Genomic DNA, 5,000 nt, shown 5'->3' on the forward strand with positions numbered 1-5,000 from the left:
CCGTGGGCCCCGGACGTGGCGTTTCACCGAACGCGGGGTCCGCCCCACCGCGGGGAAGTCCCCACCCTCACTCCCGCGAGTCTCTGGAAAACGCTGCCGCGGCCACGGGAGCACAGGGGCCGCTCGAGGGTTCTCGGGTCCCGGAGCCGGGGTCGCAGCCCGCCGCCAGCCGCTCGCCCACCTCGCTTGCTCCTCTCCCGGCAGAGACCCGAAGGCCGGCGGGATCGGACGAGGCTGCTCACCGCTTCTCTTAGGGAACCCGAAGCGTACGACGCAGCGCGCCTGCCCTGCCGCAGTGGGTCCACACTGACCGGGGAGCGCGGTTGGGTCGTCTTCTGCGGTTCTCCAGAGGGTCCTGAAAACCCTGTCGCCAATAATCTGCAGGCGCCTGCCGTCCCGACCCGGCATCACGGGCCGGTGGCTGAGCCGCCGGCGCCGCCGCTCCGACAAGACGGCGCCGCCTCGGAAGCCCCTCCTTGGGGCTGCTGCGAATTCACTCCGATAGGTGGCGTCCGCGGCTCCCCTGCCGTGCCGGTCTACCCGTAGAAACCTATAGGACCCACACCTTCCGCTTAGTCGATGGAGGTTTGAGCCCTAGCCTCCTGCGGTACCAGCTTGACCGCCACTAGGGGCGCTGCTGCTCGGTAACAACTTGAGTTGTTGCAAAAGAAAAAGAGGAAAGCAGAAACCGCTCGCTCGCTCGCTCCCTTTCTTGGGTAGAAGGGACGACGGGTAGCCCGGTCTACCCATAGATGAGTCAGGAGACGGCGGCTCTCTGCACCATCAGGCCCCCGTTCTGCCGGTCTACCTGCCCCCCCACCCAAACACACACACAAACAACCAAAAGGAAGAAGGGACGGCCGGAAGTAGGGACGGCCGGCCGGCCAGCCAGCGACAGAAGGAGCGGTCCGGTGGGACTGGAAGCATTGCCCAGGCTGGGACGTCCCGGTCTACTCGCCGGAGAGGCTGGCGCTTCCGGTCTACCCGGAGAAAGCAAGTCTTCCCGGTCTACCCGCCGGTTGCCCCGGTCTACTCGCCGGAGAGCCTGGGGCTTCCCGGTCTACCTCCCCGAAAGCACGGCCTCCCGGTCTACCAGGCGGAAGCTGGCAGCGTTGCCCGGTCGACGGGCCCTTGGTTCCACTCCGGTCTGCTCGCCGGAGAGTCTGGGGCTTCCCGGTCTACTTCCCCGAAAGCAAAGCCGCCCGGTCTACCCGCCCTTCCGCGCCGGTTTCCCCGGTCTACTCGTCGGAGAGGCTGGGGCTTCCCGGTCTACTTCCCCGAATGCAAAGCCTCCCGGTCTACCCGCCCTTCCGCGTCGGTTGTCCCGGTCTACTCGCCGGAGAGGCTGGGGCGTCCGGTCTACCCGGAGAAAGCAAGTCTTCCCGGTCTGCCCGCCGGTTGCCCCGGTCTACTCGCCGGAGAGTCTGGGGCTTCCCGGTCTACCTGAGAGAAAGCAAGGCCTCCCGGTCTACTCGCCGGAGAGCCTGGGACGTCCCGGTCTACCTGAGAGAAAGCAAGTCTTCCCGGTCGACTCGCAAGGGCGCCGCTTGCCCCGGTCTACCCGCCGGAGAGGCTGGGGCTTCCCGGTCTACTTCCCCGAAAGCAAAGCCTCCCGGTCTACCCGCCCTTCCGCGTCGGTTGCCCCGGTCTACTCGCCGGAGAGGCTGGGGCGTCCGGTCTACCCGGAGAAAGCAAGTCTTCCCGGTCTACCCGCCGGTTGCCCCGGTCTACTCGCCGGAGAGTCTGGGGCTTCCCGGTCTACCTCTCCGAAAGCAAGGCCTCCCGGTCTACTCGCCGGAGAGCCTGGGACGTCCCGGTCTACCTGAGAGAAAGCAAGTCTTCCCGGTCGACTCGCAAGGGCGCCGCTTGCCCCGGTCTACCCGCCGGAGAGGCTGGGGCTTCCCGGTCTACTTCCCCGAAAGCAAAGCCTCCCGGTCTACCCGCCCTTCCACGTCGGTTGCCCCGGTCTACTCGCCGGAGAGGCTGGGGCGTCCGGTCTACCCGGAGAAAGCAAGTCTTCCCGGTCTACCCGCCGGTTGCCCCGGTCTACTCGCCGGAGAGCCTGGGACGTCCCGGTCTACCTGAGAGAAAGCAAGTCTTCCCGGTCGACTCGCAAGGGCGCCGGTTGCCCCGGTCTACCCGCCGGAGAGGCTGGGGCTTCCCGGTCTACTTCCCCGAAAGCAAAGCCTCCCGGTCTACCCGCCCTTCCGCGTCGGTTGTCCCGGTCTACTCGCCGGAGAGGCTGGGGCGTCCGGTCTACCCGGAGAAAGCAAGTCTTCCCGGTCTACCCGCCGGTTGCCCCGGTCTACTCGCCGGAGAGCCTGGGACGTCCCGGTCTACCTGAGAGAAAGCAAGTCTTCCCGGTCGACTCGCAAGGGCGCCGGTTGCCCCGGTCTACCCGCCGGAGAGGCTGGGGCTTCCCGGTCTACTTCCCCGAAAGCAAAGCCTCCCGGTCTACCCGCCCTTCCGCGTCGGTTGTCCCGGTCTACTCGCCGGAGAGGCTGGGGCGTCCGGTCTACCCGGAGAAAGCAAGTCTTCCCGGTCTACCCGCCGGTTGCCCCGGTCTACTCGCCGGAGAGTCTGGGGCTTCCCGGTCTACCTGAGAGAAAGCAAGTCTTCCCGGTCGACTCGCAAGGGCGCCGGTTGCCCCGGTCTACCCGCCGGAGAGGCTGGGACGTCCGGTCTACCCGGAGAAAGCAAGTCTTCCCGGTCTACCCGCCGGTTGCCCCGGTCTACTCGCCGGAGAGTCTGGGGCTTCCCGGTCTACCTCCCCGAAAGCAAGGCCTCCCGGTCTACTCGCCGGAGAGCCTGGGACGTCCCGGTCTACCTGAGAGAAAGCAAGTCTTCCCGGTCGACTCGCAAGGGCGCCGGTTGCCCCGGTCTACCCGCCGGAGAGGCTGGGGCTTCCCGGTCTACTTCCCCGAATGCAAAGCCTCCCGGTCTACCCGCCCTTCCGCGTCGGTTGCCCCGGTCTACTCGCCGGAGAGGCTGGGGCGTCCGGTCTACCCGGAGAAAGCAAGTCTTCCCGGTCTACCCGCCGGTTGCCCCGGTCTACTCGCCGGAGAGTCTGGGGCTTCCCGGTCTACCTGAGAGAAAGCAAGTCTTCCCGGTCGACTCGCAAGGGCGCCGGTTGCCCCGGTCTACCCGCCGGAGAGGCTGGGACGTCCGGTCTACCCGGAGAAAGCAAGTCTTCCCGGTCTACCCGCCGGTTGCCCCGGTCTACTCGCCGGAGAGTCTGGGGCTTCCCGGTCTACCTGAGAGAAAGCAAGGCCTCCCGGTCTACTCGCCGGAGAGCCTGGGACGTCCCGGTCTACCTGAGAGAAAGCAAGTTTTCCCGGTCGACTCGCAAGGGCGCCGCTTGCCCCGGTCTACCCGCCGGAGAGGCTGGGGCTTCCCGGTCTACTTCCCCGAAAGCAAAGCCTCCCGGTCTACCCGCCCTTCCACGTCGGTTGCCCCGGTCTACTCGCCGGAGAGGCTGGGGCGTCCGGTCTACCCGGAGAAAGCAAGTCTTCCCGGTCTACCCGCCGGTTGCCCCGGTCTACTCGCCGGAGAGTCTGGGGCTTCCCGGTCTACCTCTCCGAAAGCAAGGCCTCCCGGTCTACCCGCCCTTCCGCGCCGGTTTTCCCGGGCTACTCGCCGGAGAGGCTGGGACGTCTGGTCTACCCAGAGAAAGCAAGTCTTCCCGGTCTACCCGCCGGTTGCCGCGGTCTACTCGCCGGAGAGTCTGGGGCTTCCCGGTCTACCTCCCCGAAAGCAAGGCCTCCCGGTCTACTCGCCGGAGAGCCTGGGACGTCCCGGTCTACCTGAGAGAAAGCAAGTCTTCCCGGTCGACTCGCAAGGGCGCCGGTTGCCCCGGTCTACCCGCCGGAGAGGCTGGGGCTTCCCGGTCTACCTCCCCGAAAGCAAGGCCTCCCGGTCTACTCGCCCTTCCGCGTCGGTTGCTCCGGTCTACTCGTCGGAGAGGCTGGGACGTCTGGTCTACCCGGAGAAAGCAAGTCTTCCCGGTCTACCCGCCGGTTGCCCCGGTCTACTCGCCGGAGAGCCTGGGACGTCCCGGTCTACCTGAGAGAAAGCAAGTCTTCCCGGTCGACTCGCAAGGGCGCCGCTTGCCCCGGTCTACCCGCCGGAGAGGCTGGGGCTTCCCGGTCTACTTCCCCGAAAGCAAAGCCTCCCGGTCTACCCGCCCTTCCGCGTCGGTTGTCCCGGTCTACTCGCCGGAGAGGCTGGGGCGTCCGGTCTACCCGGAGAAAGCAAGTCTTCCCGGTCTACCCGCCGGTTGCCCCGGTCTACTCGCCGGAGAGTCTGGGGCTTCCCGGTCTACCTGAGAGAAAGCAAGTCTTCCCGTTCGACTCGCAAGGGCGCCGGTTGCCCCGGTCTACCCGCCGGAGAGGCTGGGACGTCCGGTCTACCCGGAGAAAGCAAGTCTTCCCGGTCTACCCGCCGGTTGCCCCGGTCTACTCGCCGGAGAGTCTGGGGCTTCCCGGTCTACCTCCCCGAAAGCAAGGCCTCCCGGTCGACTCGCAAGGGCGCCGCTTGCCCCGGTCTACCCGCCGGAGAGGCTGGGGCTTCCCGGTCTACCTCCCCGAAAGCAAAGCCTCCCGGTCTACCCGCCCTTCCGCGTCGGTTGCCCCGGTCTACTCGCCGGAGAGGCTGGGGCGTCCGGTCTACCCGGAGAAAGCAAGTCTTCCCGGTCTACCCGCCGGTTGCACCGGTCTACTCGCCGGAGAGTCTGGGGCTTCCCGGTCTACCTCTCCCAAAGCAAGGCCTCCCGGTCTACCCGCCCTTCCGCGCCGGTTTTCCCGGGCTACTCGCCGGAGAGGCTGGGACGTCTGGTCTACCCGGAGAAAGCAAGTCTTCCCGGTCTACCCGCCGGTTGCCGCGGTCTACTCGCCGGAGAATCTGGGGCTTCCCGGTCTACCTCCCCGAAAGCAAGGCCTCCCGGTCTACTCGTCGGAGAGTCTGGGACGTCCGGTCTACCCGGAGAAAGCATTTCTTCCCGG

The sequence above is a fragment of the Zootoca vivipara genome, chromosome 16 (assembly GCF_965207765.1).
Source record: "Zootoca vivipara chromosome 16, rZooViv2.hap1.1, whole genome shotgun sequence".
Lineage (NCBI taxonomy): Eukaryota > Metazoa > Chordata > Lepidosauria > Squamata > Lacertidae > Zootoca > Zootoca vivipara.